We start from the raw sequence: 25127 nt of genomic DNA, 5'->3' as shown, positions 1-25127 counted from the left end.
TCAGTTAAGCAATACAAATACACAAAAAGGCTCATAGAGAAGATTCTCTCTCTAGAGCATTGGATTCTCCTAGATCTGAGATTATCCAAAGCTTCACTTGGTATCAGAGATATATCAATGGCGTTCGACGGAATTTCCTCGTCGTCATCAGAGATCCCGAGATCATCAGTCTCTCCACACTTCGCTCCTACTCTCTCATCTGCAATCTCTGTCAAGCTCGACAAAGAAAACTACTCTGTTTGGAGAAGCCAAGTCTTACCAGCAGTAATTGGACACAACCTTGAAGGATTTGTCTTCGGAATGAAGATCTACCCCAAGGAATTCGTCAAACACACAGATCCGCAAGGAAATGTCACGAAATCAACAAATCCAGAGTATATCCAGTGGTTGAGAGAGGATCAGCTTCTCTTGAGTTGGCTCCTTTCGTCTCTATCAACCACGATTCTCAGGTCAGTCACAAGAATCCGTTCTTCTCATGGAATGTGGATTGCTCTGGAACAGAGGTTTGCTGTCAGATCGAAGGCTAGGTTAATTCCTCTGAAGACTCAGCTCCAAGCAACAAAGAAAGGAAGTCTTTCGATCTGTGACTACTTTGCCAAAATGGAAGCCATCGTAGACTCAATTTTCTTGGCTGGTGGTGACATCTCCGACGATGATCTGATCCTGGCACTACTCATGGGATTACCTGTTGAGTATGATGTTGTTGTTGCATTGGTAAACAACCGTCTGCAACAATGTGATGGTGAATCGTCTGGAATAACCGTCCAAGAGGTCTTAGCTATGGCTCTCTCACAAGAAACGCGCATTGACCAGCTCACCTCACAATCAACGATTGATGTTCAGTCAGTCTCAACAAACTACAATGGAGCAATGGCGAACTACACAGATACTCATGGTAGAGGTCGCTCTAGGGGCAGAGGTGGTCGAGGACGTTTCACTGGTGGTCGAGGTTCAAACTCAAGACCTACTTGTCAGAACTGTGGTAAGCAAGGACACGTGGCTATTGCGTGTTGGCACAGACTCGATGAGTCCTTCCAAGGACCTATCTCAGCACCAGCAACAAGCAACAACAACAATCCACTCAACAAGGCAGCGTTCTATGCTGGTCCTGAAACTGTAGCTGATCCAGCGTGGTATGCTGATTCTGGTGCAACGAATCACGTGACTGCTGAGCTGGACAAGCTTCACATGAACACTGAGTACAATGGCAGTGACAAACTCATGGTCGGGAATGGTAAATGTCTCTCCATCACTCACACTGGACTGTCTCATTTACATTCCAAATCAACAAAAAATAAATTAAGAAATGTCTTGCGCAAGAGCTTCCGGATATAGAGAGTAAGTCAATATGAAATCCAAATCTCTTTCACGCTTTTGCTGTTCTGATTTTGTTTTCACACTTGTTCGATACAGCTGTCGCCACCACCCTTTTCCCCTCTTCCTCTCTCTCACCCGCTCCCTCTCCTTTGTCCTCTCTTCCTCTCTCCCGCGCGAGCGCCGACCCCGACTGCGCGCGCGCCTCTGCCGACTGCGCGACCAGCGACCGGGCGCCGCCATCTCTCCCTCTCGCCTGTTGTCTCTCTGTCCTCGCGCTCACTCGACGCGCGCTTCCGAGTCCTCTGCGCGACTTGACAGGACTCTTTCTCCTCCGCCGAGTCCGCCTCTGCCAAGCCGCTTCCGCCCCGTCGCTGACCTCTGCTCTGTCCTCACTGGCAACGACGCTTCCGAAGAATCTCGGCTGCCCGATTCCTCTGTCTTCGTCATCAGCTTCCAGACTTTTAGGTTTGTAAATTAGGGGTTTTTTTAATTGTTTTCTAAGGTTTGAAATTGTCATCTGATTTGGGGATTCCGAAATCGTGGTTGTTTGGATTGATTTAGTTGGTGATTCATGGTTTTTGGTTGATTGAGATTTTAGGCTGACTTATTGATTGAGTTTCAATTAGATTGATTGATCTCATTATGATTTCAAGAGTGTGGATTGTTAATGGTGAAGTCCTACATCTTGGCATTGTGTAGAGTTCTTGTTTTGCTTAATTTCGGCTCGGCAGATCAAGTGGCGATCCAGCTGATGCGAAGACTTTTAGTTCAAGTTTCCGGAGCAGCTCCCTTGGAGAAGGATCTTGTAAAGAAGTTTAAGCGCATGCCTTATCATCTCAAGGTATCTCTCCTATATTTTTTTTTTATACACATGTACCGTTGCAAGTCTTTTGTTTCACTGCTGAAATACAAGCTAATGATACGAAAGCAGGGAAACCCATCCATCCCAGAGAACAAGTTATTCAAATAAGTGCACTAAGAAACCAACGTAAAGAGATGGGGATATATGTGAATTTATAGGAGATACAAGATAACTTACGTATGCATAAATATGAATTAGCTTACAGTCACTAATATGGGAGATGTTAGCTTACAGTCACCAACGTATGTTACCATATTTCAGCTACTGCATCTTTTTTTCATGTTCAAGTTATCTTTCAACGTGAGATGTTAGCTTACAGTCATTTATATATATCTCATTAAGCTTTATATCGGATTTACAAAGCTAATATGGGCTTTGTAGGATCATAACATACGTTTGATATTTTCCTCTGAATATTCCGAAAATAAAGAAAGATGAATTTGTATAATGATACGGAAAGAGTACATGACGTGAAACCATACAATTTGAATAAGAAAGTGGTTTCACGTCAGCAGGAAGCGAAAGACAGCTGGCATGTTTTAGAAGTTATCTTGTAAAGGGTGTAAATAATGACTTTTGTAGAGTTCTTCTCTGGTATCCAGTTGTGTTTCAGCTTGTAGTTAAGTTGCAATGGAACAAACATATTTGTTCAAATCTGTAGCCTTTACTGGTTATATATGTTTGGGTTGTTGCTATTATCGGTGTAAATGTCAATATTTCTCTTCCGATGTTTGCCAGGTTCATTACAAAAATGCAAAAAGCTTTACGTTGTTCACTTGTCGGAGAGAGAGTACTCGCAGTTCCGTTGTTTGAGCTCTACGACAACGTCCAGGTACAGAGGTTATGGGATTAGGTTGTGAAAGTTTAGTTCATACTTCATATTATGATTTTGTTTTCTGTATATAGTATGTTTTCCTTGACTTTTAAAGAATACACACAGAAAGCTCATTGACTTTTTAAAAAATAATATGCTTTCCTTGAAGTAGCTACAATTTTTTTTTTTTTTGACAAACTTTCTGCAGAACAATTTGATGGATATAGGTATATAGTATGGTCTATGGTGTTGTGCACTTGTAGTAGAGAATCAAATACCGAGTATGAAATTGAATTGATTCACAGTATTTTATTGTATGCGTGATCTGTTTTACATTTATATACGTATATATGCATTGATTTTTTAATGTCAACAATGCTTTCCTTGAAGTAGCTACAATTTTTTTTTTTTTTTGACAAACTTTCTGCAGAACAATTTGATGGATATAGGTATATAGTATGGTCTATGGTGTTGTGCACTTGTAGTAGAGAATCAAATACCGAGTACGAAATTGAATTGATTCACAGTATTTTATTGTATGCGTGATCTGTTTTTACATTTATATAAGTATATATGCATTTATTTTTTTTATGTCAACAATGCTGGTTTAACGAAAATTATGCAGAACTTTAATAAAACCATAATGTATAAAAATTTAAAGAGTTATATTTTTTTATTGGCAACAATTTAACCAAAAATAGTCGCATGGCTGTAGATACTTAAAGACACGTAATTGCTGAAATTAGTTAAATAAAATAGGGGAACACACTCTCAACACATTAATTTAGCACTTCCTCGTCATAAAATATTTATGTACCAAAAATATCGAATATACAAAATATCAAAGCAGCTTACAAATACTTTTATAAATGCAAATAATACATATTTATGTCACAAAACCCTCTACTGAGATTCGATTTTTTTTTCTTTAATCAATACCGATACTTATATGTACTCGGTATTAGTTGTTCCTGAGATCAATTAATGTCTTAGAGGCCATTATGTCTATTCGCGCAAGTCCTTTAGCAAAAGAGAGCAGTAATTGCCTCACTATATCTTTGCTTGGTTTTCTCTCTAACAACCCAAAAAGTCCCAAGACATCTGACAGCAATTCTTTGAGCGTCTAAATGAGCATGTTTTGCCTGCAGTTTAGACAGCATAAAAAAAATGTTGGCACTTTCAAATCATGAGCATAAAAGTTTTCTTTGAGCCACTTTTCATATAACTTATATCCTCGAGACAAAAAAATTGGAAAGTAACCATACATAAAGGAAATGCTAAATCGTAGTTACTGTATCAAAATCAAATTTTTATATTTAGAAAATCTAAATCAGATTCAATTTAGATTCCACCAGACGTATGGGAAACCACCAGTATGTATCCACTTCTTTGATAATTGTGTGATCTTGTTTATTTTACAAGTTTATGTTGTGCATACATGTACATTTTTCTCTCAACCATTAAATCCTCTGCCAATCAAAATTCAGGAAATGTTGTTTTGCTCCAGAGTTGTTGGGTCTTGTTTGGGTGTTGGGCTCTTGTACTGTAACTTTTACCTTTTTCCTTTAAATACAAAAAAAAAAGAAAAAGAAAAAAGAAAAAAAAAATCACGAAATGTCAAAATTTGGTTAAGCATCTTGAAAAAAATAAAATTTGGTTGGATTGGACATTGGGCATTGTATACGGAATCGATTTGGCCATTGTGCAGATCACTGTTAATTCTGTGCTACCATGCATATTACAATAGTATTGGATCAACTGATATAGGTTTTCTGTAGCAGGTTTAAACGTCCAATGCACTTGTCATCGCCGTGGCATTGCAGGATTGTCAACACCAGTTTTACTTCTGAATCTTACTTCCGCACATGAACAAAATGGCTGAAGAAGGTTAGCCATTATATTTTCTAACGTCTTCTTTTTTTACGGTGCACTTTTATCACAATTGTCAGTCTTTTACTATGCTTACATGACCTTGGTGTCTGTTCATTCTTGGTATGTTGGTGTCCTTTTTAGGACCGGAAGATTCTATATCATCGGCTACAATATTAGCTTCATGTCGCGACTCCACTCGGTCGAGAAAATATAAAAAGGTCTGTTTATGGTTTTTCTTTCTAAACTACTCTCTTCAACGGTTCCAAAATGCGCATCATATAGTATAAATGTCTTCTACAGTCAGAAATCATTTAGTTGTGTTAAATTAGCTACCTCTTACAATGACGCTCATCAAAATAATTGCTTTCGTATCTTTTCTGTACCGGAAACTCCGGTCCTCTGAACCTCCATCAATCGTATCGAAATGTATGAGTAAGCGTAATCTTGGCTTACAGAATCCTGTACATCGGCCCTTCAATTTAAGTATGTCTTTATTATTTTACATTTGTCATCTTTTTAATATTTCAATTTATATTAGTTGCTTTTTGAAGCACTGACTGTATAATGCATTATCTTTTCCCTATACTTAATAAGCAGGTAATGACGACGCATCCACATCCGACGCTATTGGTGATTCCATTTCTTCAGACATGATGTTAAGTACCTATTTAGGTTTGACCACTACCCGACCTTTGGAAACGGTATTACCACAAAACACATTTACTGAGTTTTGTCCTTTCTGTTTTCACCTTTAAATTAGATTACTCTAAATAATAACCCAATTTCGTGTTTTGTCTATTTTTTTTTTCCATTTTGGTGTAATTTTAGATTGTGAATGTTTTCCAACATAACTACATGATTTTTTCCATGATGCCGCTTGAGTTATTAAAGCTTTGCCTAATATGAGTTCAGCTGTCTATTATAATTTTTTGAGTTGTTTTAGTTTAACATAAGAGATTGAAATACCCTCATTGAATTTGAGTTTTTGGGCTATTTATATACAATAGTTTTTTAAAAAATTCATTTGCTTGTGTTACTAAGTATTCCAGGAAGCCTAATGAATTAATTTTAAAGGTCATTTTAGCTATCATGTCTTCTTAGGGCTATTCTGATCTGGAGAAAGCTGCAATCAATAGGAAAAAACCCCATTTCTCGAAAGGAAGAACTTGAAATTCTTTTTCCTTTCCCCAGCCTTTTTTTTACCATTAGCAAGAACTTGTTTCAGTTGCGGATCATAAGGAATTCGAACAACTGTCTATGTTTTATTTTCTTATTACATTAATAACTTCATGTTTCTTTACAGCAAACTCTTCCTCTCCTATCAACCACACAGTCACACCCAAATGGTAAATATATGCTTTTCTATATTCAGCTTATACCATATTTCCTTTACGCTACACGCTTTTACAACTTGTGTTCATTTTATGCTGCTTACTTTTACTATCATGTTGGTACAACAAGTTGTAGTTATCCCTGCCTAATAACGTAATAAATACGTACTGCAGGAGCACGGACTTCTACTGACACCACTTCTGAATCTGTTCCTTCAGAAACGGTACTGAGTACTTTTCTGGCGTTGAAGAATAAGAACTCTTCCATAAAGGTACAAGAATATGTACATCAATTATTTATAAATACAGTATTTATTTTCATGGCGATTCCATCATAAAGAAACATGTTTTCGGGAAAACCTTCCTTTCTCTTGAGAATACTAGGATTTGGAAAAAAATACTTCCCAGTACGCAGGTAGAAACATAGTTATTTTTTTTTTTTTTTCCCCGTTTTCTATCGTAAATTGTTAGTAACTGATTACATATCCAAGCAAATGATTTGTAGATATTATTAGTAACTGTCAAGAAATGAAAAATCAAATACAAACTAAATGGTTGGGGACGTTCTATTTTAATCCTTGTTTTAACTTAAACTTCTGCCACGTTACTTGTTAATATTGTCAAATTTCAGGAAAAAAATGTTTTCCCAATAGAAATAGCTTAGACAAAAAATTAAAATGTTAATTGATCGGGGATCAATTATATTTTTAGAATAGTATATAGGTTACCAACACTTGCTCTTGCATTGTTTTTACATTATGTATTTTTCAGGCAAATAAGAAATTAACGACGACATGCGAACGGTCTAAGGTCCCCTACATGTCTGCACGCCAATTATTCTTTGCGCAAGAGCTTTCGGATATAGAGAGTAAGTCAATATGAAATCCAAATCTCTTTCACGCTTTTGCTGTTCTGATTTTGTTTTCACACTTGTTCGATACAGCTGTCGCCACCACCCTTTTCCCCTCTTCCTCTCTCTCACCCGCTCCCTCTCCTTCGTCCTCTCTTCCTCTCTCCCGCGCGAGCGCCGACCCCGACTGCGCGCGCGCCTCTGCCGACTGCCCGACCAGCGACCGGGCGCCGCCATCTCTCCCTCTCGCCTGTTGTCTCTCTGTCCTCGCGCTCACTCGACGCGCGCTTCCGAGTCCTCTGCGCGACTTGACAGGACTCTTTCTCCTCCGCCGAGTCCGCCTCTGCCAAGCCGCTTCCGCCCCGTCGCTGACCTCTGCTCTGTCCTCGCTGGCAACGACGCTTCCGAAGAATCTCGGCCGCCCGATTCCTCTGTCTTCGTCATCAGCTTCCAGACTTTTAGGTTTGTAAATTAGGGGCTTTTTAATTGTTTTCTAAGGTTTGAAATTGTCATCTGATTTGGGGATTCCGAAATCGTGGTTGTTTGGATTGATTTAGTTGGTGATTCATGGTTTTTGGTTGATTGAGATTTTAGGCTAACTTATTGATTGAGTTTCAATTAGATTGATTGATCTCATTATGATTTCAAGAGTGTGGATTGTTAATGGTGAAGTCCTACATCTTGGCATTGTGTAGAGTTCTTGTTTTGCTTAATTTCGGCTCGGCAGATCAAGTGGCGATCCAGCTGATGCGAAGACTTTTAGTTCAAGTTTCCGGAGCAGCTCCCTTGGAGAAGGATCTTGTAAAGAAGTTTAAGCGCATGCCTTATCATCTCAAGGTATCTCTCCTATATTTTTTTTTTATACACATGTACCGTTGCAAGTCTTTTGTTTCACTGCTGAAATACAAGCTAATGATACGAAAGCAGGGAAACCCATCCATCCCAGAGAACAAGTTATTCAAATAAGTGCACTAAGAAACCAACGTAAAGAGATGGGGATATATGTGAATTTATAGGAGATACAAGATAACTTACGTATGCATAAATATGAATTATCTTACAGTCACTAATATGGGAGATGTTAGCTTACAGTCACCAACGTATGTTACCATATTTCAGCTACTGCATCTTTTTTTCATGTTCAAGTTATCTTTCAACGTGAGATGTTAGCTTACAGTCATTTATATATATCTCATTAAGCTTTATATCGGATTTACAAAGCTAATATGGGCTTTGTAGGATCATAACATACGTTTGATATTTTCCTCTGAATATTCCGAAAATAAAGAAAGATGAATTTGTATAATGATACGGAAAGAGTACATGACGTGAAACCATACAATTTGAATAAGAAAGTGGTTTCACGTCAGCAGGAAGCGAAAGACAGCTGGCATGTTTTAGAAGTTATCTTGTAAAGGGTGTAAATAATGACTTTTGTAGAGTTCTTCTCTGGTATCCAGTTGTGTTTCAGCTTGTAGTTAAGTTGCAATGGAACAAACATATTTGTTCAAATCTGTAGCCTTTACTGGTTATATATGTTTGGGTTGTTGCTATTATCGGTGTAAATGTCAATATTTCTCTTCCGATGTTTGCCAGGTTCATTACAGAAATGCAAAAAGCTTTACGTTGTTCACTTGTCGGAGAGAGAGTACTCGCAGTTCCGTTGTTTGAGCTCTACGACAACGTCCAGGTACAGAGGTTATGGGATTAGGTTGTGAAAGTTTAGTTCATACTTCATATTATGATTTTGTTTTCTGTATATAGTATGTTTTCCTTGACTTTTAAAGAATACACACAGAAAGCTCATTGACTTTTTAAAAAATAATATGCTTTCCTTGAAGTAGCTACAATTTTTTTTTTTTTGACAAACTTTCTGCAGAACAATTTGATGGATATAGGTATATAGTATGGTCTATGGTGTTGTGCACTTGTAGTAGAGAATCAAATACCGAGTATGAAATTGAATTGATTCACAGTATTTTATTGTATGCGTGATCTGTTTTACATTTATATACGTATATATGCATTGATTTTTTAATGTCAACAATGCTTTCCTTGAAGTAGCTACAATTTTTTTTTTTTTTGGACAAACTTTCTGCAGAACAATTTGATGGATATAGGTATATAGTATGGTCTATGGTGTTGTGCACTTGTAGTAGAGAATCAAATACCGAGTACGAAATTGAATTGATTCACAGTATTTTATTGTATGCGTGATCTGTTTTTACATTTATATAAGTATATATGCATTTATTTTTTTATGTCAACAATGCTGGTTTAACGAAAATTATGCAGAACTTTAATAAAACCATAATGTATAAAAATTTAAAGAGTTATATTTTTTTATTGGCAACAATTTAACCAAAAATAGTCGCATGGCTGTAGATACTTAAAGACACGTAATTGCTGAAATTAGTTAAATAAAATAGGGGAACACACTCTCAACACATTAATTTAGCACTTCCTCATCATAAAATATTTATGTACCAAAAATATCGAATATACAAAATATCAAAGCAGCTTACAAATACTTTTATAAATGCAAATAATACATATTTATGTCACAAAACCCTCTACTGAGATTCGATTTTTTTTTCTTTAATCAATACCGATACTTATATGTACTCGGTATTAGTTGTTCCTGAGATCAATTAATGTCTTAGAGGCCATTATGTCTATTCGCGCAAGTCCTTTAGCAAAAGAGAGCAGTAATTGCCTCACTATATCTTTGCTTGGTTTTCTCTCTAACAACCCAAAAAGTCCCAAGACATCTGACAGCAATTCTTTGAGCGTCTAAATGAGCATGTTTTGCCTGCAGTTTAGACAGCATAAAAAAAATGTTGGCACTTTCAAATCATGAGCATAAAAGTTTTCTTTGAGCCACTTTTCATATAACTTATATCCTCGGGACAAAAAAATTGGAAAGTAACCATACATAAAGGAAATGCTAAATCGTAGTTACTGTATCAAAATCAAATTTTTATATTTAGAAAATCTAAATCAGATTCAATTTAGATTCCACCAGACGTATGGGAAACCACCAGTATGTATCCACTTCTTTGATAATTGTGTGATCTTGTTTATTTTACAAGTTTATGTTGTGCATACATGTACATTTTTCTCTCAACCATTAAATCCTCTGCCAATCAAAATTCAGGAAATGTTGTTTTGCTCCAGAGTTGTTGGGTCTTGTTTGGGTGTTGGGCTCTTGTACTGTAACTTTTACCTTTTCCTTTAAATACAAAAAAAAAAAGAAAAAGAAAAAAGAAAAAAAAATCACGAAATGTCAAAATTTGGTTAAGCATCTTGAAAAAAATAAAATTTGGTTGGATTGGACATTGGGCATTGTATACGGAATCGATTTGGCCATTGTGCAGATCACTGTTAATTCTGTGCTACCATGCATATTACAATAGTATTGGATCAACTGATATAGGTTTTCTGTAGCAGGTTTAAACGTCCAATGCACTTGTCATCGCCGTGGCATTGCAGGATTGTCAACACCAGTTTTACTTCTGAATCTTACTTCCGCACATGAACAAAATGGCTGAAGAAGGTTAGCCATTATATTTTCTAACGTCTTCTTTTTTTACGGTGCACTTTTATCACAATTGTCAGTCTTTTACTATGCTTACATGACCTTGGTGTCTGTTCATTCTTGGTATGTTGGTGTCCTTTTTAGGACCGGAAGATTCTATATCATCGGCTACAATATTAGCTTCATGTCGCGACTCCACTCGGTCGAGAAAATATAAAAAGGTCTGTTTATGGTTTTTCTTTCTAAACTACTCTCTTCAACGGTTCCAAAATGCGCATCATATAGTATAAATGTCTTCTACAGTCAGAAATCATTTAGTTGTGTTAAATTAGCTACCTCTTACAATGACGCTCATCAAAATAATTGCTTTCGTATCTTTTCTGTACCGGAAACTCCGGTCCTCTGAACCTCCATCAATCGTATCGAAATGTATGAGTAAGCGTAATCTTGGCTTACAGAATCCTGTACATCGGCCCTTCAATTTAAGTATGTCTTTATTATTTTACATTTGTCATCTTTTTAATATTTCAATTTATATTAGTTGCTTTTTGAAGCACTGACTGTATAATGCATTATCTTTTCCCTATACTTAATAAGCAGGTAATGACGACGCATCCACATCCGACGCTATTGGTGATTCCATTTCTTCAGACATGATGTTAAGTACCTATTTAGGTTTGACCACTACCCGACCTTTGGAAACGGTATTACCACAAAACACATTTACTGAGTTTTGTCCTTTCTGTTTTCACCTTTAAATTAGATTACTCTAAATAATAACCCAATTTCGTGTTTTGTCTATTTTTTTTTTTCCATTTTGGTGTAATTTTAGATTGTGAATGTTTTCCAACATAACTACATGATTTTTTCCATGATGCCGCTTGAGTTATTAAAGCTTTGCCTAATATGAGTTCAGCTGTCTATTATAATTTTTTGAGTTGTTTTAGTTTAACATAAGAGATTGAAATACCCTCATTGAATTTGAGTTTTTGGGCTATTTATATACAATAGTTTTTTAAAAAATTCATTTGCTTGTGTTACTAAGTATTCCAGGAAGCCTAATGAATTAATTTTAAAGGTCATTTTAGCTATCATGTCTTCTTAGGGCTATTCTGATCTGGAGAAAGCTGCAATCAATAGGAAAAAACCCCATTTCTCGAAAGGAAGAACTTGAAATTCTTTTTCCTTTCCCCAGCCTTTTTTTTACCATTAGCAAGAACTTGTTTCAGTTGCGGATCATAAGGAATTCGAACAACTGTCTATGTTTTATTTTCTTATTACATTAATAACTTCATGTTTCTTTACAGCAAACTCTTCCTCTCCTATCAACCACACAGTCACACCCAAATGGTAAATATATGCTTTTCTATATTCAGCTTATACCATATTTCCTTTACGCTACACGCTTTTACAACTTGTGTTCATTTTATGCTGCTTACTTTTACTATCATGTTGGTACAACAAGTTGTAGTTATCCCTGCCTAATAACGTAATAAATACGTACTGCAGGAGCACGGACTTCTACTGACACCACTTCTGAATCTGTTCCTTCAGAAACGGTACTGAGTACTTTTCTGGCGTTTAAGAATAAGAACTCTTCCATAAAGGTACAAGAATATGTACATCAATTATTTATAAATACAGTATTTATTTTCATGGCGATTCCATCATAAAGAAACATGTTTTCGGGAAAACCTTCCTTTCTCTTGAGAATACTAGGATTTGGAAAAAAATACTTCCCAGTACGCAGGTAGAAACATAGTTATTTTTTATTTTTTTTTCCCCGTTTTCTATCGTAAATTGTTAGTAACTGATTACATATCGAAGCAAATGTTTTGTAGATATTATTAGTAACTGTCAAGAAATGAAAAATCAAATACAAACTAAATGGTTGGGGACGTGCTATTTTAATCCTTGTTTTAACTTAAACTTCTGCCACGTTACTTGTTAATATTGTCAAATTTCAGGAAAAAAATGTTTTCCCAATAGAAATAGCTTAGACAAAAAATTAAAATGTTAATTGATCGGGGATCAATTATATTTTTAGAATAGTATATAGGTTACCAACACTTGCTCTTGCATTGTTTTTACATTATGTATTTTTCAGGCAAATAAGAAATTAACGACGACATGCGAACGGTCTAAGGTCCCCTACATGTCTGCACGCCAATTATTCTTTGCGCAAGAGCTTCCGGATATAGAGAGTAAGTCAATATGAAATCCAAATCTCTTTCACGCTTTTGCTGTTCTGATTTTGTTTTCACACTTGTTCGATACAGCTGTCGCCACCACCCTTTTCCCCTCTTCCTCTCTCTCACCCGCTCCTTCTCCTTCGTCCTCTCTTCCTCTCTCCCGCGCGAGCGCCGACCCCGACTGCGCGCGCGCCTCTGCCGACTGCCCGACCAGCGACCGGGCGCCGCCATCTCTCCCTCTCGCCTGTTGTCTCTCTGTCCTCGCGCTCACTCGACGCGCGCTTCCGAGTCCTCTGCGCGACTTGACAGGACTCTTTCTCCTCCGCTGAGTCCGCCTCTGCCAAGCCGCTTCCGCCCCGTCGCTGACCTCTGCTCTGTCCTCGCTGGCAACGACGCTTCCGAAGAATCTCGGCCGCCCGATTCCTCTGTCTTCGTCATCAGCTTCCAGACTTTTAGGTTTGTAAATTAGGGGTTTTTTAATTGTTTTCTAAGGTTTGAAATTGTCATCTGATTTGGGGATTCTGAAATCGTGGTTGTTTGGATTGATTTAGTTGGTGATTCATGGTTTTTGGTTGATTGAGATTTTAGGCTGACTTATTGATTGAGTTTCAATTAGATTGATTGATCTCATTATGAATTCAAGAGTGTGGATTGTTAATGGTGAAGTCCTACATCTTGGCATTGTGTAGAGTTCTTGTTTTGCTTAATTTCGGCTCGGCAGATCAAGTGGCGATCCAGCTGATGCGAAGACTTTTAGTTCAAGTTTCCGGAGCAGCTCCCTTGGAGAAGGATCTTGTAAAGAAGTTTAAGCGCATGCCTGATCATCTCAAGGTATCTCTCCTATATTTTTTTTATACACATGTACCGTTGCAAGTCTTTTGTTTCACTGCTGAAATACAAGCTAATGATACGAAAGCAGGGAAACCCATCCATCCCAGAGAACAAGTTATTCAAATAAGTGCACTAAGAAACCAACGTAAAGAGATGGGGATATATGTGAATTTATAGGAGATACAAGATAACTTACGTATGCATAAATATGAATTAGCTTACAGTCACTAATATGGGAGATGTTAGCTTACAGTCACCAACGTATGTTACCATATTTCAGCTACTGCATCTTTTTTTCATGTTCAAGTTATCTTTCAACGTGAGATGTTAGCTTACAGTCATTTATATATATCTCATTAAGCTTTATATCGGATTTACAAAGCTAATATGGGCTTTGTAGGATCATAACATACGTTTGATATTTTCCTCTGAATATTCCGAAAATAAAGAAAGATGAATTTGTATAATGATACGGAAAGAGTACATGACGTGAAACCATACAATTTGAATAAGAAAGTGGTTTCACGTCAGCAGGAAGCGAAAGACAGCTGGCATGTTTTAGAAGTTATCTTGTAAAGGGTGTAAATAATGACTTTTGTAGAGTTCTTCTCTGGTATCCAGTTGTGTTTCAGCTTGTAGTTAAGTTGCAATGGAACAAACATATTTGTTCAAATCTGTAGCCTTTACTGGTTATATATGTTTGGGTTGTTGCTATTATCGGTGTAAATGTCAATATTTCTCTTCCGATGTTTGCCAGGTTCATTACAAAAATGCAAAAAGCTTTACGTTGTTCACTTGTCGGAGAGAGAGTACTCGCAGTTCCGTTGTTTGAGCTCTACGACAACGTCCAGGTACAGAGGTTATGGGATTAGGTTGTGAAAGTTTAGTTCATACTTCATATTATGATTTTGTTTTCTGTATATAGTATGTTTTCCTTGACTTTTAAAGAATACACACAGAAAGCTCATTGACTTTTTAAAAAATAATATGCTTTCCTTGAAGTAGCTACAATTTTTTTTTTTTGACAAACTTTCTGCAGAACAATTTGATGGATATAGGTATATAGTATGGTCTATGGTGTTGTGCACTTGTAGTAGAGAATCAAATACCGAGTATGAAATTGAATTGATTCACAGTATTTTATTGTATGCGTGATCTGTTTTACATTTATATACGTATATATGCATTGATTTTTTAATGTCAACAATGCTTTCCTTGAAGTAGCTACAAATTTTTTTTTTTTTTGACAAACTTTCTGCAGAACAATTTGATGGATATAGGTATATAGTATGGTCTATGGTGTTGTGCACTTGTAGTAGAGAATCAAATACCGAGTACGAAATTGAATTGATTCACAGTATTTTATTGTATGCGTGATCTGTTTTTACATTTATATAAGTATATATGCATTTATTTTTTTATGTCAACAATGCTGGTTTAACGAAAATTATGCAGAACTTTAATAAAACCATAATGTATAAAAATTTAAAGAGTTATATTTTTTTATTGGCAACAATTTAACCAAAAATAGTCGCATGGCTGTAGATACTTAAAGACACGTAATTGCTGAAATTAGTTAAATAAAATAGGGGAACACACTCTCAACACATTAATTTAGCACTTCCTCATCATAAAATATTTATGTACCAAAAATATCGAATATACAAAATATCAAAGCAGCTTACAAATACTTTTATAAATGCAAATAATACATATTTATGTCACAAAACCCTCTACTGAGATTCGATTTTTTTTTCTTTAATCAATACCGATACTTATATGTACTCGGTATTAGTTGTTCCTGAGATCAATTAATGTCTTAGAGGCCATTATGTCTATTCGCGCAAGTCCTTTAGCAAAAGAGAGCAGTAATTGCCTCACTATATCTTTGCTTGGGTTTCTCTCTAACAACCCAAAAAGTCCCAAGACATCTGGCAGCAATTCTTTGAGCGTCTAAATGAGCATGTTTTGCCTGCAGTTTAGACAGCATAAAAAAAATGTTGGCACTTTCAAATCATGAGCATAAAAGTTTTCTTTGAGCCACTTTTCATATAACTTATATCCTCGGGACAAAAAAATTGGAAAGTAACCATACATAAAGGAAATGCTAAATCGTAGTTACTGTATCAAAATCAAATTTTTATATTTAGAAAATCTAAATCAGATTCAATTTAGATTCCACCAGACGTATGGGAAACCACCAGTATGTATCCACTTCTTTGATAATTGTGTGATCTTGTTTATTTTACAAGTTTATGTTGTGCATACATGTACATTTTTCTCTCAACCATTAAATCCTCTGCCAATCAAAATTCAGGAAATGTTGTTTTGCTCCAGAGTTGTTGGGTCTTGTTTGGGTGTTGGGCTCTTGTACTGTAACTTTTACCTTTTCCTTTAAATACAAAAAAAAAAGAAAAAGAAAAAAGAAAAAAAAAATCACGAAATGTCAAAATTTGGTTAAGCATCTTGAAAAAAATAAAATTTGGTTGGATTGGACATTGGGCATTGTATACGGAATCGATTTGGCCATTGTGCAGATCACTGTTAATTCTGTGCTACCATGCATATTACAATAGTATTGGATCAACTTATATAGGTTTTCTGTAGCAGGTTTAAACGTCCAATGCACTTGTCATCGCCGTGGCATTGCAGGATTGTCAACACCAGTTTTACTTCTGAATCTTACTTCCGCACATGAACAAAATGGCTGAAGAAGGTTAGCCATTATATTTTCTAACGTCTTCTTTTTTTACGGTGCACTTTTATCACAATTGTCAGTCTTTTACTATGCTTACATGACCTTGGTGTCTGTTCATTCTTGGTATGTTGGTGTCCTTTTTAGGACCGGAAGATTCTATATCATCGGCTACAATATTAGCTTCATATCGCGACTCCACTCGGTCGAGAAAATATAAAAAGGTCTGTTTATGGTTTTTCTTTCTAAACTACTCTCTTCAACGGTTCCAAAATGCGCATCATATAGTATAAATGTCTTCTACAGTCAGAAATCATTTCATTGTGTTAAATTAGCTACCTCTTACAATGACGCTCATCAAAATAATTGCTTTCGTATCTTTTCTGTACCGGAAACTCCGGTCCTCTGAACCTCCATCAATCGTATCGAAATGTATGAGTAAGCGTAATCTTGGCTTACAGAATCCTGTACATCGGCCCTTCAATTTAAGTATGTCTTTATTATTTTACATTTGTCATCTTTTTAATATTTCAATTTATATTAGTTGCTTTTAGAAGCACTGACTGTATAATGCATTATCTTTTCCCTATACTTAATAAGCAGGTAATGACGACGCATCCACATCCGACGCTATTGGTGATTCCATTTCTTCAGACATGATGTTAAGTACCTATTTAGGTTTGACCACTACCCGACCTTTGGAAACGGTATTACCACAAAACACATTTACTCTAAATAATAACCCAATTTCGTGTTTTGTCTATTTTTTTTTTCCATTCTGGTGTAATTTTAGATTGTGAATGTTTTCCAACATAACTACATGATTTTTTCCATGATGCCGCTTGAGTTATTAAAGCTTTGCCTAATATGAGTTCAGCTGTCTATTATAATTTTTTGAGTTGTTTTAGTTTAACATAAGAGATTGAAATACCCTCATTGAATTTGAGTTTTTGGGCTATTTATATACAATAGTTTTTTAAAAAATTCATTTGCTTGTGTTACTAAGTATTCCAGGAAGCCTAATGAATTAATTTTAAAGGTCATTTTAGCTATCATGTCTTCTTAGGGCTATTCTGATCTGGAGAAAGCTGCAATCAATAGGAAAAAACCCCATTTCTCGAAAGGAAGAACTTGAAATTCTTTTTCCTTTCCCCAGCCTTTTTTTTACCATTAGCAAGAACTTGTTTCAGTTGCGGATCATAAGGAATTCGAACAACTGTCTATGTTTTATTTTCTTATTACATTAATAACTTCATGTTTCTTTACAGCAAACTCTTCCTCTCCTATCAACCACACAGTCACACCCAAATGGTAAATATATGCTTTTCTATATTCAGCTTATACCATATTTCCTTTACGCTACACGCTTTTACAACTTGTGTTCATTTTATGCTGCTTACTTTTACTATCATGTTGGTACAACAAGTTGTAGTTATCCCTGCCTAATAACGTAATAAATACGTACTGCAGGAGCACGGACTTCTACTGACACCACTTCTGAATCTGTTCCTTCAGAAACGGTACTGAGTACTTTTCTGGCGTTGAAGAATAAGAACTCTTCCAAAAAGGTACAAGAATATGTACACCAATTATTTATAAATACAGTATTTATTTTCATGGCGATTCCATCATAAAGAAACATGTTTTCGGGAAAACCTTCCTTTCTCTTGAGAATACTAGGATTTGGAAAAAAATACTTCCCAGTACGGAGGTAGAAACATAGTTTTTTTTTTTTTCCCCCGTTTTCTATCGTAAATTGTTAGTAACTGATTACATATCCAAGCAAATGTTTTGTAGATATTATTAGTAACTGTCAAGAAATGAAAAATCAAATACAAACTAAATGGTTGGGGACGTGCTATTTTAATCCTTGTTTTAACTTAAACTTCTGCCACGTTACTTGTTAATATTGTCAAATTTCAGGAAAAAAATGTTTTCCCAATAGAAATAGCTTAGACAAAAAATTAAAATGTTAATTGATCGGGGATCAATTATATTTTTAGAATAGTATATAGGTTACCAACACTTGCTCTTGCATTGTTTTTACATTATGTATTTTTCAGGCAAATAAGAAATTAACGACGACATGCGAACGGTCTAAGGTCCCCTACATGTCTGCACGCCAATTATTCTTTGCGCAAGAGCTTCCGGATATAGAGAGTAAGTCAATATGAAATCCAAATCTCTTTCACGCTTTTGCTGTTCTGATTTTGTTTTCACACTTGTTCGATACAGCTGTCGCCACCACCCTTTTCCCCTCTTCCTCTCTCTCACCCGCTCCCTCTCCTTTGTCCTCTCTTCCTCTCTCCCGCGCGAGCGCCGACCCCGACTGCGCGCGCGCCTCTGCCGACTGCGCGACCAGCGACCGGGCGCCGCCATCTCTCCCTCTCGCCTGTTGTCTCTCTGTCCTCGCGCTCACTCGACGCGCGCTTCCGAGTCCTCTGCGCGACTTGACAGGACTCTTTCTCCTCCGCCGAGTCCGCCTCTGCCAAGCCGCTTCCGCCCCGTCGCTGACCTCTGCTCTGTCCTCGCTGGCAACGACGCTTCCGAAGAATCTCGGCTGCCCGATTCCTCTGTCTTCGTCATCAGCTTCCAGACTTTTAGGTTTGTAAATTAGGGGTTTTTTTAATTGTTTTCTAAGGTTTGAAATTGTCATCTGATTTGGGGATTCCGAAATCGTGGTTGTTTGGATTGATTTAGTTGGTGATTCATGGTTTTTGGTTGATTGAGATTTTAGGCTGACTTATTGATTGAGTTTCAATTAGATTGATTGATCTCATTATGATTTCAAGAGTGTGGATTGTTAATGGTGAAGTCCTACATCTTGGCATTGTGTAGAGTTCTTGTTTTGCTTAATTTCGGCTCGGCAGATCAAGTGGCGATCCAGCTGATGCGAAGACTTTTAGTTCAAGTTTCCGGAGCAGCTCCCTTGGAGAAGGATCTTGTAAAGAAGTTTAAGCGCATGCCTGATCATCTCAAGGTATCTCTCCTATATTTTTTTTTTTATACACATGTACCGTTGCAAGTCTTTTGTTTCACTGCTGAAATACAAGCTAATGATACGAAAGCAGGGAAACCCATCCATCCCAGAGAACAAGTTATTCAAATAAGTGCACTAAGAAACCAACGTAAAGAGATGGGGATATATGTGAATTTATAGGAGATACAAGATAACTTACGTATGCATAAATATGAATTAGCTTACAGTCACTAATATGGGATATGTTAGCTTACAGTCACCAACGTATGTTACCATATTTCAGCTACTGCATCTTTTTTTCATGTTCAAGTTATCTTTCAACGTGAGATGTTAGCTTACAGTCATTTATATATATCTCATTAAGCTCTATATCGGATTTACAAAGCTAATATGGGCTTTGTAGGATCATAACATACGTTTGATATTTTCCTCTGAATATTCCGAAAATAAAGAAAGATGAATTTGTATAATGATACGGAAAGAGTACACGAAGTGAAACCATACAATTTGAATAAGAATGTGGTTTCACGTCAGCAGGAAGCGAAAGACAGCTGGCATGTTTTAGAAGTTATCTTGTAAAGGGTGTAAATAATGACTTTTGTAGAGTTCTTCTCTGGTATCCAGTTGTGTTTCAGCTTGTAGTTAAGTTGCAATGGAACAAACATATTTGTTCAAATCTGTAGCCTTTACTGGTTATATATGTTTGGGTTGTTGCTATTATCGGTGTAAATGTCAATATTTCTCTACCGATGTTCGCCAGGTTCATTACAGAAATGCAAAAAGCTTTACGTTGTTCACTTGTCGGAGAGAGAGTACTCGCAGTTCCGTTGTTTGAGCTCTACGACAACGTCCAGGTACAGAGGTTATGGGATTAGGTTGTGAAAGTTTAGTTCATACTTCATATTATGATTTTGTTTTCTGTATGTTTAATGCTTCATAGAGAAGAAAAGGGACTCACCCTTTATATTATAAGGGAAACATAGCATGTCACAAACAAGAGGCTCCTACTGAGATGGGAAATTCCGGGCATATATATATATTTCCTACTTATCATTTTGTTTATGGTGTTGTAGTTTCCTGAAATCATTGACCAAGGGTCCACAAACAGGAAGAAGTGAGGCTGTCACAACATGACTGATGTAGAGCGTAATATAGGAAAGAGAGATAATCGCAAATTGCAATATTGACTTCTTTTTACTATTTCATAAAATCTACCAAATTACATCAATGGAGAATAATACTTATAGAGTTGAAAAGGGCGTAAAAAAAGGAAATAAACCATAATCAATGCACCAAATTCTAAAATTGAAATGAAATAAAACTGATCACAATTGATGCTCATAATTCGTCCGGAGTGGAGAAAATTTGTCCTCGAATTTGTAAGGGTGTGTTTTTTTTCTTATGGACATTGAGAGGTTCACAAAGACTGATCTTCTCGGCCTTCACACGGGCGGTTTGTCGGGAGGCTTCTTGTTAGGAATCAACATGGAATCCACCTCGATTTTCTTTGTGTCCTCATCGATCCACGCTGAAATTTTAAGCCTGTTTCTAAGTTCTTATTTTCTTCATTAATTATCATTTTATTTCTTAATAATCTTTTACATTTTTCATTAATTTTTATTTGGTGAAAAAATTCTTCTATTTTTCTATTTTATTCTGTTCAAAATCAGCTCAGTTCTTATTTTCTTCTTTTCTTTTTTAAATATTAACTATTTCGAAATAAACTATCGTTATTTTGAACAAAAGAAAGTGAAATAATTGTGAATGATGTTTTTCATTTTTCAAATATTATGTGAATGATTTTGAGGGCATTTTTGTTATTTCGAAAAACAGAGTTATGGAGTCTTCAATTTTAAAAGAGATAATTAAACAATAAACTTAGAATATTTATTATTTGATAGAAACCTCAGATACATGGATTAAAATTGCTCAAATAGATATGCTATTTTCCGGCAAAGAATGATTACGATTGTTTTTTTAATTTATTCCGAAAAAATGTGTTGAATTTGGAGCTTTTAATAAACACTTAAAAATCTCTGTTGTGTCAGTTTTAATCCGGTGATTAAAAGCTGATTAGTTGTTAGTCAATCGCTCCTAATTACACAGGAATGCATTAAATAGAAACCAATAATTTAGCTATTCCTCAAAAATTTGCATAGCAATAGCAAGTCTATATAATACATTCAAACCAAGCCATTAAAACTAGTGATCAAACAAGCTCAACCTTACAAAGACGTCAATGACATTCTCTGCTTCCGTTCCTCTTTTGTACTCGCATTATATTATTATTATTTATAACTAGTTTCAGTTGAGCCAATTTGATCACCCATTAAAGCCTCTCTTTTTTCACACACAGCTTATTTATGGCGCGACTCAGTAAAGCTAAAGATCGGTACACCATTTCTGGAAAGGAGATCTTGGTGGATCGATCGTCAATCCTTAAAAACGACCTCTTTCGAGATGGAATAGTGGAAAGCGAAGTTGTGGGGAATCCACTCGATGCCCTTGGAACCTTTCTTGTGGACGAATTTGCTTCGAGCATCAAATTATCGACCATATCGGCCAGATAAGCAGTTGTCATCCCGAGTCCTTTGCGAAAGACTCCACGATCTTCGGGAGAAGAATCTTTTGCTCTTTTTGCGCGAACAAGCTCGACCGGATGAACACATCTCTTGCTTTTTCCATCTCCTCGAACACCCTTTTCCGAGTAAATACACGAACCTGAAATAAAAGTCAATACTTACTAGACGTGGTGCCCAAAAAAAAAAATTGTCCAAACTCCACATCATATTGGATCACCAGCTTTTATTTGAAAAGGCACGTCCGGTTTGGTTTCAAGTAATGGAAACCGCAGTCCAAACGAAATCGTATCAGAAATTTTTTATTATTTTCAATTTGCAAGGATTTAAAACTTGTTAATTAAAGATGAATCCGTGCTTATTTTAAGACTTGGTAGCATGGATGAAATTTATACGCCGCTTCATTTACTTGGAGTTTCGAAATTTGAAAAAAAGAAAAATTTAAACGTATCCAAAACGATAGTCTGGTTAAGATATCTTAACAAGTAAAAATTTATTTTTATTTTTTCTCAGGCACAATTCAGTCTCAATTTCAAACGATCTGGTCTAGTCCGGTTAAGATAATTAGCAATTAAAGACCCCTACTATGAAGATTACTAGGCCAACAAGTAAAGAAGAAATATCAGGTGTACCGCGGGATCGGATTTGCTTCCCAAGCAAATCGAGAAGTGTAGAAGAGGCTCGATTCTTTGGATGGCAAAAGGTCTCCGAGCATCTCCAATTTTGAACCTGCTCTTTAACGAAAAAAGCATCCTCAACCACTGCTGATAAACAACAACAAAAAAAGGTAAGGCAAAAAAGCAATGATCAAACAGTTTCAATGATATTAATAAAATGAGAATCGGTTTTAATTGTCCCGGTCGAGGTAATCGACACCCTAGGATGGAATTCTGAATCGTATCGACGCTTATGGTATGACTCCCAAAGTTAAACGCGACCTAATTTACACACATTCGAAAGATCATACCGAGGATAATTCAGAGGCTTAAATTAGATTAAAAAACACCAGGTTATACCAGAGGAACTTAGGTGATAATGTTGTATATCAAAGTGACGGCGACAGAAGAAAGAAAGTACGAATGAGTGAAATGCTATAGCTTCCATGCATTTCAAATCATCTGTGCTTTCTCTCTTCTGTCATCGTCTATAAACATATAGACCACCATGTTTCCTCTAATTAACAAAAACATAAATATAATAAATATGTATGTATATAAAAACATGCTGGCAGCTTCACTTTCTCAATTGTAAACATTAACAATCGGAACATATATGATATATACATATATTTATATATTACAAGTGCGGGACTCTTATGTGCGTGTGGGCATGAAATAATCGATTAGGTGGGCTTTATATTTATAGACGAAGATGACGCTGAGAAAGAGAAAGGAGAGAGAGGGGGAGAAGAAATATTAATACAATATTTATGGCTATTAAAAATGCTTCGCACGTCGGTTAGTCGGTACAACGACAACTGTCCAAACATTGACGACAAGAGAGAGAGAGAGAGAGAGAGAGAGAGAGAGAGAGAGATGGGTTGGGAGTCTTGGGACTTGGAACTCTTTGCTTTGGGGTGGTGGTGTATTTATAGTGGAGGAAAAAAAAGAGGGTATATTAATTGAGCCGTTGATTAATTCAAAAAGCACATACTTTACGATGTATTTATATTATTATTGGAGAAGAAATATTAATACAATATTTATGGCTATTAAAAATGCTTTGCACGTCGGTACAACGACAACTGTCCAAACATTGACGACAAGAGAGAGAGAGAGAGAGAGAGAGAGAGAGAGAGAGAGAGCTGTACTATTCATAAATTAATAACACAATAAAAAAATAAAAATAGCAGCAGGGCTTCGTAGCACAAACAATAAATTTGTGCATTGTTTGAGTTGTTTACTCGAATTTCGAGGAAGAAGACGCTGAGAAAGAGAAAGGAGAGAGAGGAGGAGAGAGCAATAAATTTGGCCCACCTAACTTTCTTACCGATTAAATTGTATGAGTAAAAAAAAATGACTGATCGCTTTACATCTAATTAGAAAGGAATGGTACCAAAATAAAGGTAAAAGTCACCACGCACGTTTTAAACTTGTTGGGGGGTTCTAGTATGCTTTACGCCTTTACCTCTCTTTTGTCTCTTCTCATGTGGCTTGTCTGTCATTTATCTGATTTAATTAGATTTAATTATGATAGTAATAACCAACCAGATGCATTCCCCCTTTTAAAGAAAAAAGAAAAAACAAAAAAAAGAGTTGCATAATGATAATGTTAATAATAAAAACCAATCTGAGCCGACAGTATAGACATCTGTAATATATATAATAGTTCTTTTTTTTCTTCGTTAAAACTGTAATATATTATTATTGGAGAAGAAATATTAATACAATATTTATGGCTATTAAAAATGCTTTGCACGTCGGTACAACGATAACTGTCCAAACATTGACGACGATCTAATGAACTTGAGCATATTTTTTTATTTTATTTTGCTTATTAATAAACTAGGTGGACATTTTGCTTGCTTAGCTTTTCATTAACACCGCTTTGTTGTTGTTGTTTTTTTTTTTTTTTTTATTTGTAGGGAATTACATTAAATTATATTAATGAGAAATGTTGATATAAAAAAGCTTGAAGTTCATACGAACGTGATAAATGGTAAATAAATAAATAAACATATCATGAGGTAAAATCATCGTAACAAAATAACTCTTCGAATAGTTAATAAAAAAATTTCGATTGAAAAACATAGTTAGCTAAATTTATATAAAAATAAATCTCAATATGTCCGAATTTCAAAAAATAGATTTGATGATGGATAAAACTTTGGATTAGAATCCCAGAGAAGAGCATAATCAGAATATTAAATATTAACTATAAAGTAAACAAATATAATAAAATAAATAAAACTATCTGAACATAACTTTACGAGTAATAAATCATTTTTCAATGGAATAACAAAGCTAATAGGTATTTAGTTGCAATTAAATCTCAGTAACTATTGATCTAAAAATAATATTGATGATGAATAAAAAATCCATGTAATCATCCAAGAGTACGAATTCACAATTTAGAAGACAAAAATGAAATTTACAGAATTGGTATACAAAGTGATGAAAATGATTATTTAGGATGTCAATAATTAAAAATATTTAATTTAAATTTTGTAAATAATTTGACTAAAAGTTAAATACACATATTTTAAATATTTTTCTCTTTAAATAATTTAGTATTCATTTATAATAAAATAAATTTGATAAATTATA

Source organism: Urtica dioica, chromosome 8, assembly GCF_054948205.1.
Source record: "Urtica dioica subsp. dioica isolate 48M chromosome 8, U.dioica_male_clone48M_v1_H2, whole genome shotgun sequence".
Classification (NCBI taxonomy): Eukaryota; Viridiplantae; Streptophyta; class Magnoliopsida; order Rosales; family Urticaceae; genus Urtica; species Urtica dioica.
This window is presented reverse-complemented; position numbering follows the sequence as displayed.